The sequence below is a fragment of the Gossypium hirsutum genome, chromosome A02 (assembly GCF_007990345.1).
Source record: "Gossypium hirsutum isolate 1008001.06 chromosome A02, Gossypium_hirsutum_v2.1, whole genome shotgun sequence".
Taxonomy (NCBI): Eukaryota; Viridiplantae; Streptophyta; class Magnoliopsida; order Malvales; family Malvaceae; genus Gossypium; species Gossypium hirsutum.
The window spans coordinates 77,855,554-77,869,962 of record NC_053425.1 but is presented as its reverse complement, the minus strand read 5'-3'; positions in this window follow the sequence as shown (position 1 = coordinate 77,869,962).

Here is a 14,409-nt window from a genome sequence, read left to right as displayed (position 1 = left end):
AGTCTTCATCCAAGCAACCCAAGGTAAGTTCGTATAATTAGAATCGAACTTTTCTATACTTGTAATTATTGAAATGAATATATATAATTGAAATACTTGAAGTATGAATGATTTAATGATTTAATGTGTATGTTACTGAGCCCTGTATGAACTGTATGAATTCATTGGATACGAGTGACTTAATAATGGGATTACCGTTTTGGTTGAGCTCCTGCATTTGTTGCGGACTCACCACAGCACGTATGAGCTTACTGATATATCAGCTCGAAAGAGCTTACTGTTTTCAGCTCAATAGAGCTTACCGTTTCAGCTCAATAGAGCTTACTGTTTAGCAGCTCAAGAGGAGCTTACCGATCATGGATCAAAAGAGCATATATGATGATAAATTGACGGATTACTGACATTGTTCACTCGATTATCCTTTGAAGTTCTAATAGGTTCAATGGGCCTAAATAATGTTATACGGATGAGTTACGGTTTATAAATGTTACTAATGTTATACATTATATATGAATTTGGAATGATGATAAGCATTGTATTAATGGATGGTTTCATGTATTTTTACAATGACTAACATGTGATAAATACTTGTGTTTAGGTGTTGGTTAATTGAATTGGTTGCATTTTTGTATTGCTTTGATTATGTATAATGGTAAGTTTAATTCTAAATTATACAGGCTTACTAAGTATAATGCTTACTCTGCTTCTTTTTCTATATTTTATAGAGGTTTATTAACTCGCTCGTGTCGGACAAGTCGGAGTTGCACATCACACTATCCAATTTCTGATTGGTACTTTTGAACTTGTGAATTTGTAAATATGTCAAGTATAGGCTAGTTTAAAGAATGATAGTTATATTACTTAATATCATGATTTTGGTATATTTTGTGTATAAGTAAGCCATGTGATTTGGCTTATTTTGATGTTATGTTTTGGTTGAATCGAAGTGCTCAATTATGATGTGTTTTGGGCAAGGAATGATTGAATGAAATTATATAAGTAAAGTCCTAATATGTGTTTGTTCAATGAATGGATTATGCATGTTGTTAGATAGGTATTTGGATATGTAATTGGTAGGTTTGATATGGCTTATAATGTGTATTGAAATGAGTATTTTGGCTGCCTATTGAGCTTTGAAAATGTGGTCAATTATGCTTGTAAATGCTTGTGTTTTTAGGGTGGCAAAATGGCTTTGCAAATAGCCTATTTTTGTCCATACGGACAGGGACACGGGCGTGTGTTTCAGCTGTGTGCGACATACGGTCACACTACACAGCCGTGTGTCCCTTGGGTTACCCTTTCGAATTAAAGTCAGTATACCCTACAGGTTTGACATGGCCTAGACACATGGGCGTGTCTACTGGCCATGTGTGGTACACGGGCTGGCATATGGGCATGTGGCCGACCGTGTGACCCAAGTTAGTAACCTCATTAATTTTCCTACGGCTTGGCATAGGGGCGTGTCCTTGGCCGTGTGGTACACGTCAGCTGTAAGTCCTGTTTTCACAAGGCCTGTGACACGGGTGTGTCTGGTAATCGTGTGAGGCACACGGCCTATTCACACGGGCGTGTGACACTTGAAATGTGAAAATTTTTCTAAGTTTCTGAAATTTTTAATGTATTACGATTTAGTCCCGAATACATGATTAAAGCTTTGTATGCTTGGTTTGGGTAAATATTGATTATGAATGAATGATAATTACTGAAATGAGATGACATTTGATAAATGATTGTTCTAAATTGAGTTATAAGTCATATAATGCCTCTTAACATATTTCGGCGACTGGTATGGGTTAAGGGTGTTACAGAGGACCTTACTCATGTTGGATAAACAGACTCATTCTTCCAAACCTGTAAAGATTTTAGGCAATCAATGTCAGGATATTTATTCGTTCTAGGTTGTGGAGCCATAGTATGAAGAAGTGTAAAACAAACTTCCACTCCTGACTCTACTGTGGAGGCTGAGTATGTGGCTACTTCTGAGGTAACGAAAGAAGCAATATGGCTTTGAAAGTTCTTAACCAAGCTTGAAGTTAAAAATAGCTATAACATTGTATTGTGATAATAGTGCTGCAATAGCTAATACCAAGGAAATGAGAAGTCACAAGAGGACGAAAGACATTGATCGGAAGTATCGCTTGATATGAAAGGCAATAGTCGAAGGAATTGTAGATGTGATGAAAGTAACTTCTAAAAATAACCTTGTGGCCATTTACTAAGACTCTTATAACTGGGAGTTTTAACAAACATGTCGAGGATATGGGAATGCGAAACATGACACATTTACTTCACTAGGGCAAGTGGGGGATTGTTGGGAAATGTGCCCATATTGTAGTACACATGTAACTGTTTTCTATTTATTTGAATGATGGATAAATAATTTATTTGAATGATAAATAAATAACTAAAGTTAATTTCACATTTCACTATTATGTATTTTACATTTTGCATGCATAGCAAAATTGCGACAAACAAATATTAGCTCATTGATTGTCTAAAGTTCAAACTGAAGAAAAGTGGCATTGTAAAGAACATTTACATTGCGAGAAAGATGACTTACTTTAGTAGATAACTTAAATGAGCATATAATTCTGTAAAAGAATCAAAGTGAGAATTTGATTCAAATACTGAGAAGAATTATTATGTCATCTACAATTCGAATTGGGGAGACGACTAGTCTTGGCTATCAGAGCAGTTGACTCCACGGGTAGAGACATAGATGTATTCATTGGTAGAATGATACATTAGACTGGACTCGAGATGAATTAATTCTAAACCAGTTTGTGAATTAATACACTTGTGACTTCATGATGTGATTTACCTAAATCCTGAGTTAGTTATTGACCATGCGTATGCAACTCATATGCTTTAATATAAGTGGAGGCTTATGCTCTAATGATGATCGAGCTCATAACAAGTATGTTCGGTACATCACTTGTGTATGGCATGGCTTTACTAGCAATAGTGTAATTCATAACTCATTTAAAGAGTTAATGATATTATCTCATTGGCAGTGTGTGGATTGATAAATATGGAACGTGGCATTGAGTTGCTTATTCTCAAACGAGCAATTTATCACAGTCATTTGTTTCTAGTGATCATCTTAATCATTAAGAAGACACAATGCTAACAATTAGATAAAATAGGATTGTATTGAATGAACAAATTTAACTTAAAGGAATCAAGGATATCATATGAGGGTAACACACACATGACAAGGTCATTAGACAAAACAGTTGGATAAATTGTTTTCGTAAAGAGTATCCAATAAGGAGTTTTCAATCATGGTACTTCTTGTAGACTGACTCCATGATTAAGTAATTATGAATTATTGGAACGATGCTTCTGGACATAATTGCAAATCACTAGAGCCTAATTGAAAATGTTTGATTGGTCCCTCTGCTAGATCAACAAAAGCTCGATTAAACTGCATTTGAATCAGAAAAAAATTCTACGACTTTGGAAATAAATTAATTGAGTCGATTTATTTGATGTGGAATTAAATTAGGTGGTCGTGAGAATTATTCAACTAGAGAATTCAATTAAAGAATTTTCTTGAAAAATTAATTTAGAAAATCCAAGTGATTTTTGGGAAAATTAATTTTGATCAAGTAAAATCAAATTAATCAAATTAATTAAAATTAATATGATATTTTTGAAAATTAATTTTTGAGTTAGACAATTGACCCAATGGGTAATTGAACTTGAAAATTGGACCTAAGATCGTAAATTAGGCCCGTGAGCCCAAAATCGAGACCAAGACCCAAAAACTAGTTGAATCGAGCCCAACATGTGAAATTGGGCTGATGGTCCAATCGATGGCTAGATCGAAATAGTTGGGTCGTAATTGACCCGGATCGAACCAGCAGCAGCTGAATCGACTCGAGGTGCTGTAAGGGTGTCACACCTGCATCACCGAATACAGCGGTGCCGGTGGCCGGTAGCAGTTGGTCATTTGTGGTTGAGCAGTGGAAGAGTTACACTCCTATTGGAATTCTACTGGAGAATTTGATTTCAAATTAATTATTCCAAAAACAATATTATTTTAATAGTTTAATATGAAATTTAATTTAATACTTATCTTAATAATATATTATTAATTTAATATTCAAATGATTATCTTAATATTAAATTTAATTTAATTTTTATCTTGTATATAAATATTCTGTTATTTTAATAAGATTTAATATTAAATTTAATTTTATGTTTACCTTGTATATAAATATTCTATTATTTTAATAAGATTTAATATTAAATTTAATATAATTTTTATCAAGATAAATATTATATTAAATTTAATATTAAAGTGATTAAGTTTAATTATAGTTGAATTCTCTAAACTCTCCCTATATAAATAGAGCATTGGGTCATTATTTACACGCACTTGAATTCACGAGAAAGTTGTAGAGAGAAAATTCTCTAAAGAGATTATTCCATAAAATTTCTAGAGATATTTTTCTGATTTACAACTTGACCCAAAAGTTTAGAGAAATTATAAAATTACCTCACTGGTAATTTTTCTGAAAAATTTTCTGATTCGAAGCGAGCCCACTCTCAGCAGACATGAGCTTGAGGATAGCGGAGAAGACTACTCGGTCGAAGTGGTCATCCCAGACTAATCGATAAGGTAAAATTTTGATTAAATGTTTATTATTTTAGGTATCACAATCAAGACTTTGTTTTGGGAAAAAAAATTTAAGCTTTGATTTTTCCCTAAATTTATTTTCCGTTGCGTTTTTCGAACCTGTTTTTCCAACATAACGCCCTCCTGTCGACCCAATTCACTGGGTCCGAATCTCGGGTGTTACCACACAAAACTTGACCATGCAACAAAAACAATTTTCAATTTCTTACTTTTTGAAAACATATTCTATGGAATTTCAATTGAAAACTTATTACATAAAAACAATGGGAGTATATTACAACAGTTTGTACGTAAATCTTGATACAAATCATTACAAAATAGAAGTTTATCAGAAATAGACTCAAAAGGGCGTATTCGTAGACTGTGCCACAATTCCACTATATGCATAATAACCCACTTCGCCACCAACTTGGCGCACTCCTAGCATTGTACCTCCAGAAAATGTCCTTTCTCAATTACCTGAAAATAAATAACAAATCTTGTAAGTACAAGAGTATATAGTGAGCTCATTAACTATACCTTGATGGATGCTTTGCAATCTTGTAGGAATTGCTATAAGTTAACTATTTCTCTACATCATTTACTTCAGCTGATATTATACAGTCTTATCACTTTTGTAGACGTGACCGGCTGCGTGCGTGCGCATTAAAATAACTAATTTATGAAACAAATTTTAAAATTCGATTTTACTGCAAGCATACAGGTCAGTTGTAATATTTTTGTGTTACAATAAAACAACGAAGTATTCTAAGGATCAAACACAAAGGAGAAGACAATTGAGCAATAATTAGTATACACAATATAGGCTAAGTGACTAATAATACGATTTTATATTATGGCAATTTATAAAAGATAATTTTGCAAGAAAATTAAATATTCTACTCTAGGGACTAAATTGCAAGAATTGTAAACTAGAGGGACTATCTAGAAAAATGACTATTAAGGGTTGGTTGGTGTAAACTATGAAAGTATATAGATATTTTTATAGTTGTTTATGACACCTTTTTATTTAAAAATTATGTTAATCTCGAATATTTGATAGTTAATTGGGTGAATTTTGTTCATATTGAGATAATGGGCATGATTTAGTAAAGTATGCAATTTTTTGCATTTATGTATTAAATTTGTGCATAATTTAATTATTTCATGTTACATGATAAATTCTTTTATTTAATTGTTGCAGTGGGACCAAGGAATTATTAAGTTGAGAAACTTATTTCAATTATATGTGGACATGAGCTATATTCCAACTTAGTTGGACGAAAAAGGCAAGCAAAATTAGGTCAAGAGAAGGTCACTTTAATCAAGTTAAAGTTAATTTAATTGAAGAACAAGTCTGAAAAGTAATTGGGTTATAAAACTGTCTAAGTGAGGGAAGAAGCCCAATTTAATAAGGGAATATGAGCATGTAACGCCCCAAAATATAGGTACTTATTTTATGTATATTGCGTAACACAAATACATGTCTGCTTCAGTGGTTAAGTGTTCTAGGAAGTGCTTAAGAAGTCTTGGGTTCAAACTTGGGCATTTGCAGAACTTTGTGTTTGTGAATGAAACGCTTTCCTTTAGTTAGTAGTATTTTAAATTAATGTGGGCAGAGCTTGATAGGAAGGGCCTGTTGGTTAAGGGGTAAGTGGCGTCTTATTGTTGCTAGAGGCCTTGAGTTCAAGTCCTATGTTGCACAAGGAATGTTTTATTTTGTTGCTGTGCCGTGTAGGAAGTTTAATACCAGTAGAACTCTAAAGCTTGTGGGTGGTTGGAGTGTTTGAGGGGTGAGGGGAGTGTGTGGCTGAAATTTAAGAGGATTATGGGGGGATTTGGATAGTGATCGGTGGGAGTGATTTGGGGAGGGATTTTAGGAGAGAGTTATGGGTGGTTGAGACGTGTGGGAGTAGTTTTCCGAATGTGGGAACTCCACATGCCAATTTGGTCATAGGCTCTTGGTGCCGAAAATTGTATGGCTTTGCTTTCCATTTTTGGTAGTTTTTGCTCCTTTTGCTTATTGTCTTTCTTTGGTTTTGTGGTTTTTTTTGGTAGCCGAATACTAAGTGTGACCATTTGGGAACTGGTTGTTTGGGTTTTGCTCTTCAATAGTGCTTTTCAGACCGACCTCCTCTGTTTTCTCTACATCCTTAACAGTCATTCTTCCCCTTGTTCTTTTTGTTTGGCTAAACACCCTTTCTCAAACTTGTTCGAGTTTTTGTTTTGGTTTTGATTGGTTTTCCTCTGTTCTCCCTTTCCCTCAATCAAGTTTCTCTTTAAACCGATTACACCTTCTTCCCTCTCTTTCTATTTGGATACTTGTGCCAATTTCTGCTTAGCTCCTTCTCTAACTGTTTTGATTTTTGCAGTTCTTCTTTGAACAATCGATTGGTGCCTAGTTCTTATTTGTTCTCTCGCTCTTTTTCTTTATGTAGTAATATTACTTCTAACTTCTTCCTTTTTTGCCATTTATGGCTAGGGACGTGTTGGTGTTAGCCTTGCCTCTGTAGTGTAGGTTTCTTTTAAGATGAAAGATCGATTGTTTTCCTTCCCTAGAATCGTGTTGCGATTTTGGTAAGTGCTATATGTTGGTTCAACTATTTATGCAAACGTTAATAATAGAGGTTAATAGATTTTAGTTTAAGTGCAGATGATCTGTAAGAGCATATAATCAATCTTCGGTATCGATTGAAATGTGAGGAGTATTTTGTTCATTCAAGGCAAGTGATAAATTATAGATTGGTTAAGAGTTATTTAAGGGATTGTTAACTCTATAGATTAAAGGGCTGATAGTGTATCGTGTTGATATAGGTTTGGGGAACTCTTGAGCTAGACGCACGTTTTTGCAAACAGGTGTGTAACCACATTGCTATAATTGTAAATCGACAAAAGTCGAAAAATATGACTATTGACGCTGCACGAGCGTGCGCTTGCTCGTGTGGTAATCTGAACGCGTAAAATGTGGGCGTTTGATCGTAGAGGCCATCATGAGCGATTTCATGGGCTTAAGCCGTTTTGGGCCACGTTGGGCCTAAATGGGCTGTGTGGGCCCTACGGGCTCGTGGGCCCGCATGGGTAAACCACACAGACTTGTAGAGATTACTGGGCTAGGCTGTATAGTTTACATGGCCAAGGCCTTTTTTGGCTTTGTGGGCCATATGGGCATGTGGGCCCACATAGGTCGTGTTATGGGCTTTGGGCTCATTTTTAATGTTTGAGCGTTAAGGTTGCACGGGTCGTCCGAGACGACTGTGGACCTACAGTTGGGTCGATAAGTACACTTAGACCCCATACTGATGAAATGATTGTTATACCCCTATGAGGTAAATTGACTAATATACCCTTATGATATGTATGAATATATTTGAGCATGACATTTTTGCATACACGTATGATATTAGGATATGACATGTTGCATGGGGGTGAGTTTGATATATTTAGAGGAAGTGTACTGTATTGGCAGTTCTGCTGCAAATACTGTTTAGTACCGCAACCAGTGCTATATTTTGGAGTGTAGGGATAGGTGGGTGGATTTTATCCCTACGTAGAGTGTAGGGCTGGACGAAGTGGAGTGTAGAGGATGGATGGGTAGGACTTCTGATTGCATTTCTATTACTGTTACTATAATGGGCTATGGTCCTAACTGATACTGGACTGTCACTGAAACGGGCTTAGGCCTAAACTGAATTTGCATACTGTATGATTGACTACTGTAAAGGGATTACACACCGAGTTTACTTAGACTCACCCTTCTGTTTTTCTGTGCAGGTAATCCTTAGGCGGATCGGTGCTGCGAGAGACTCGATGGTGGTCACACAACCGTTCTTGCTTCCTTTAAACTTTTAATTTATAAGTAATTTAATTTGGGGGTTTTGTTTTGTAATAAGGCCTTTTTAAGTTTTTATTTTGATTTTGGGATTTATTTAATTTGAATCATATCTGTTAGAAGTAGGTCGCGATTTTTCAAAGAGATAAATGCATTTTAAAACACCACTCTATTGCAACACAATTTAAAAAGCTTCCGCAACAATCATGTTTTTAAAATGCAATAACAATCTAATATGATTAACGCTATGCTAAACCAACTTGAGTTTTAACAATGAGCAAGTTATTATAAATTTTTTTGTAAAGATCACAATGAGGTTTTAATATAGAACAGATTTTTCAATAGAACTATGTTTTTCGAAATACACTTCAATGTGACATTGCAGATTCGGCCATAATGTCTAGGCCAGTTTTGGGGTGTTACATTTAATGGTATCAGAGCTAGGTTTTTAAAACTCAGATGTGGATTTGGGTTTCCTTAAAGCTTAAAATTTGGAAAAAAGAACTGTTTCAAATACTTGGAAATGTTTTACTGAATGTGTGGTACACCGAGTCTCCGGCGCCAATCCTGTAAGTTCTCTGAAACTACTATTTGTTTAAATTGAAATACTACGACTACTATAGGCAGTAGACTGTACCGGAATACTCTCTTTAGGGTAACCTAAAACTGTAGTAAGACTACGATCTGCGAAAACAAAACTCTGAATTACTAATAATATTTTCCATAAAATATCCTGTAATAAACACTGGAACTGTAAATTGACGCATAAAATATATAATTTAGATAAAACGCAAATCGATAATGAGCACTAGAAGTACTCGTGGAAAGGGTACAAGAGGCCTAATACTGGTTACACGATCGTGCAATTGGGGAGAACGTATTGTCCCAAGCTATGTTGTGAATTTTGGAAAGGGTCACTGGGCCTGATACTGGTACTGTGGGCTGTAGGTCGGTGACAGAATGAATCAGGTCAATGGGGCTGAGATTTTTAGGGGTATCGCTGGAGTTGCCTCTAATGTGGCTGAATATTAGATTGAAGCCACTGAGAGGATCATGGATGACCTCGATTGCACCCCAGAGCAAAAACTAAAAGGTGCAGTGTCGTTGCTACGAGATGAAGCCTATCAGTGGTGGCTTACAGTTAAAGAGGGTACTCAGCCCAACTAGTTGACTTGGGAATTTTTCAAGATTGCATTCCAAGAGAAATATGTGGGTGCTAGTTATGTGGATGCCCGGAGGAGGGAGTTTCTGAATTTGACTCAGAGGGATAAATCAGTAGCTGAATATGAGCCTGAGTTTTTGCGACTTAACCTCTATGCACGTGGGATGGTGGCAACAGAATATGAACACTGTGTTCATTTTAAGGACAGCCTCAAGGATAGTTTAAGGATTCTGATAGCTCTACAGAGGGAACGAGATTTTATTGTGTTGATCAATAAGGCGAAGATCGCTAAAGATGTGAAGCACGCTAAGCGCCAGAACTGTGAGAAGGAAAAGGGTAAGAACAAGAGGGATTTAGAGCCCTCAAGTTCATTTTTGGGGTATAAGAAGAAGGCCAAAGTTGATGGGCCGATTAGAGTTGGGGCCCCTATTGTTGCTACTGGACTGCAGCCCTGTGCGAATTGTGGGAGATGCCATCAGGGCGAGTGCTGGAAAAGGATTGGGGTATGTTTGAGGTGCGGATTTGTGGAGCACTATATCAAAGATTGTCCATAGAGGCCCGATCAGATGCAAGCTACTGGTCTGGGTACTGGTTAGCTACCGAGAGGTGTTCAGCAGCCACCGAGAGGCCGTGGTCAGGCTAGAGGTGGAAATGGTATTGGTCGTGGTTGTAGAGCACCTAGCAGAGGTGCTGGTGATATTGAGGTGAGGCAACCGGCACTAGTTTATGCTACATGTTGTCGAGAGGATGGAGACGCCCCAAATGTTATTAGAAGTACGTTCTTTATCCATAATGTGCCTTGTACTACATTGATTGATGTTGGTCTACGCATTCTTATATAGATGCACTGTGTCTGAGACTTTGGGTATTATGGTTGGAAACACTATGAGTGAGGCTACTGTGTTGAGTCCATTAAGGCAGTCAGTGAGAGTGAATAAACTATTTAAGGATGTACCTTTGGAGGTTCAGGGGACTATCTTTTTGGCGGATTTAATGGAACTCCCTTTCGGAGAATTTGACTTAATACTAGGTATGGACTGACTAGTTAAATATCAAGTGAATTTGGATTGTGCTACTAAACGGGTGGTACTGAAAACTGTGGAGGGTGATAAGGTAGTGTTAATCAGGGAGCGTCGAAATTATTTGTCGAATGTTATTTTTGCACTTAGGGCCGAGAAATTGGTTCGTAAGGGTTATGAGGCGTATCTAGCCTACATTGGTGTTTCTGATTGGTTCTTCTGTTAAAGATATTAGAACGGTTAAGGATTTTCCAGATGTTTTTCCTGACGAACTACCTGGGTTATATCCGAAATATAAAGTGGAGTTTGCGATTGAGCTCCTGCTTGGTACAGCTCCGCTGTCCATCGCCCATTATCAGATGGCACCAAAGGAGCTTGTGGAGTTTAAAGCTCAAATTCAAGAGTTACTGGATCGAGGGTCCCTTCACCCTAGTGTGTCTCTGTGGGGAGCACCGATTTTATTTGTGAAAAAGAAGGATGGAACCATGCGTATGTGCATCAATTACCGGCAATTGAACAAATTGACTATTAAGAACAAATACCCCCTATTGAGGATAGACGATCTGTTCGACCAGTTCCGGGGAGCTTCTTTCTTCTTTAAGATTGATCTCTGATCGGGGTATAATCAATTGAGAGTTAAAGAGGCTGATGTTTACAAGACAACATTTATGACTCATTATGGTCATTACGAGTTCTTAGTGTTGCCGTTTTGACTGATGAATGATCAGCGGCTTTTATGGATTTGATGAACCGAGTGTTCCAGCCCTATCTGGATCAGTTCTTAGTGGTGTTTATAGATGACATTCTGTGTATTCGAGAACTGAAGATGAACATGATGCACATCTCTGAGTTTTTCTACAGATTTTAAGGGAGAAACAATTGTACGCTAAGTTCAACAAGTGTGAATTCTGGTTACGAGAGGTAACATTTCTGGGCCATGTGGTATCTACTAAGGGGATTAGGTTTGATCCTCGAGAAATTTAAGCTGTTCTGGAATGGAAGCCACCTAAGACGGTATCTGAGATTCAAAGTTTTCTAGGTCTGACAGGGTATTATAGACATTTTGTAAAGAGGTTTTCTTTGATTGCTGCACCTCTAACTAAGTTTTTGCGTTAAGGGGTGCTGTTTAACTAGACTGATAAACAACAAGAAAGTTTTGAGAGGCTTAAGAAGGTTCTGACTGAGGCCCCTATCTTGATTTAGCCAGAGTCTGGGAAAGAGTTTACTGTCTATAGTGATGCATCACACGTTGGTTTGGGTTGTGTGTTGATAAAAAAGGTAAGGTAGTGGCTTAGGCGTCTGATCAACTGAAGACGCATGAGGCGAACTATCCGAAACATAACTTGGAATTGGTCCTGGTGGTATTCGCACTGAAAATTTGGAGGCATTACCTGTACGGTGAGAAGTGTATTATTTACATGGATCACAAGAGCCTCAAGTATGTCCTCACTCAGAATGAGTTAAATCTTAGGCAGCGTAGATGGATTGAGTTGTTTAAGGATATGACTGTTCGATTGAATACCATCCTGGTAAAGCCAACGTAGTGGCCGACGCACTGAGCCGTAGGGCTATGACGGATCTGAGGGTGATGTTTGCTCGTCTCAATTTGTTTGATGATGGTAGCTTGTTGGTAGAACTTCAAGTTAAACCAAGGTGGATTGAGCAGATTAAGGGGAAACAGTTATAAGATGAATCTTTGGGTCCTCGTTTTCGATAGATAGAGAGTGGAGAAGCTTTAGATTTTGGACTGAATAGTGAAGGGGTACTTTGTTTCCATGAGAGAGTCTTTGTATAGAAGGATACTGATATGAGGCAGTCGATACTGCAGGAGGCGCATAGTAGTCTTTATGCTATGAATCCTGGTAGGAATAAGATGTACCGAGATCTTCGTGAGTTATATTAGTGGCTAGGTCTTAAACGTGAAGTTATATAGTAGTCTGGGACATGGCATCGGCCTCGATGGAGATAGCCAGCATAAGACCATGTCTGGGACATGGCATCGGCCTCGATGGAGATAGCCAGCGTAAGACCATGTCTGGGATATGGCAGCGGAAACTTAACCCATGTTTGAGGCTTATAGAATATCTGGTAGTATTCCAAAAAGGTTTAACTTTAAGAGTTCAGAAAAAGATTTAATAAAGAAAGTATGATGATGTTGTAAGTGTTACAGGTACCTATTTGGTATGCATGAGTAATGAGCTCGATTAGAAAATATGATTTGAGTTGATGGTAATGAGTAAGTCCAGTTTATACTTACCTTTGAGCTATGAGCATAATTGATAAATGGTGAAGTTATTGCTGTATATATATATATGCAACTTACTAAGCTTTATGCTTACTCTCTTTCTTTTCCCTTTTCTTCTAGTATTGCCATTTTGCTCGAGGATCCCTTGAAGTCAGAGATATCGATCATACTATCAGCCGTAATACTCGGTATAGTTGGATTTATATTTTTAATTATGGCATGTATAGGGCTAGACTAGGAAGTTGTATTATTAAGAGAATTATTCATGTATTTTTGGTTTAAGTCAAAGGCCATTCACTTTGTATCAAGTTTGGAATAATGGCTATTATTCATTTTGATGAATGCATATAATGTTCTGTCTATGGATGAATTGGTGTCCATTGTGATGAAATTTGTATATTGATATGATCTTACTTAGGTTGTGCAAAAGGGGTGATCGCATGATTTCGTGATAGGTTTTAAATATTTATAATTACTCGTTCTTGAACTAACTATTACCGCGATGTAGGCAAGTATACCTATCGAACAGTAGTATAGTTTTAGCAAGACCAGATTGTCGAACCCAAAGGAACTAAAAGTGCCAGTAATGACTGTCTTTTTATTATCTAGCCTAAGAATGAAAAGGTTTTTTTAACTAACTAATTATCTAAACTAAGAACGCACAGAGAATGGAATTGGGGAATTGCTTTTGGAAAAATTGATTGAATGAAGACAAAACCTAAGGAAAAATCCACCTAGACTGTACTTGTTATTCTGGCTCTGAATCGAACGATTTATTCCTTTAACTTGTTCCGTAGAGATCCCTAAGTTATGTTATTATCCCTATTCAAGACAAATAATGTCTAATCACTAGATTGAATAACCGAGACTTTTCTCTAATTAACACTCTAGGGTTGCATTAACTCGATCTATGGATCCCCTTATTAGGTTTCACCCTAATCCGAAAAAATCTTGTCACCCTAAGTCTAGGCGTGCAATCAACTCTGCTTAATTATGTCAAATGTACTCTTAGACAGGGTCTATTCCTCCTCTGAATAATAGCTTATCCTGAATCGGTATCCTGGGATATCAAAACAGGAATTAAGAACACATAATTAAGAACAAGTCAAATATTTATCATACAATTCAAAAAATAATAACAAGATTTGTCTTAGGTTTCATTCCCCTTAGGTATTTAGGGGATTTAGTTCATAAATAAATAAGAAAACATCTCAAAATGATAAAGAATACAAAACATAAAGAAAACCCAAAACTCCTGAAGGGAAATTGAGGAGTGATCTTCAGTCTTGATGAGGGATCCGACTTCTGAGATGGATCAATCGGCTTCCTTGGAGCAATTCGTTACCCCCTACTCTCCCCTTCTTTTTCTTCCTTCTCTAGGGTGTATTTATAGGCTTTGGAATGCCTAAAAGCCCTCAAAATTAGCCTTTTCCGAATTGGACTCAACTTGGGCTTGGCAGGGACACGCCCGTGTGACACACTCGTGTGCGATTACTTCAGGCCATGCTCGAGCCTGCCAAATTGATACGA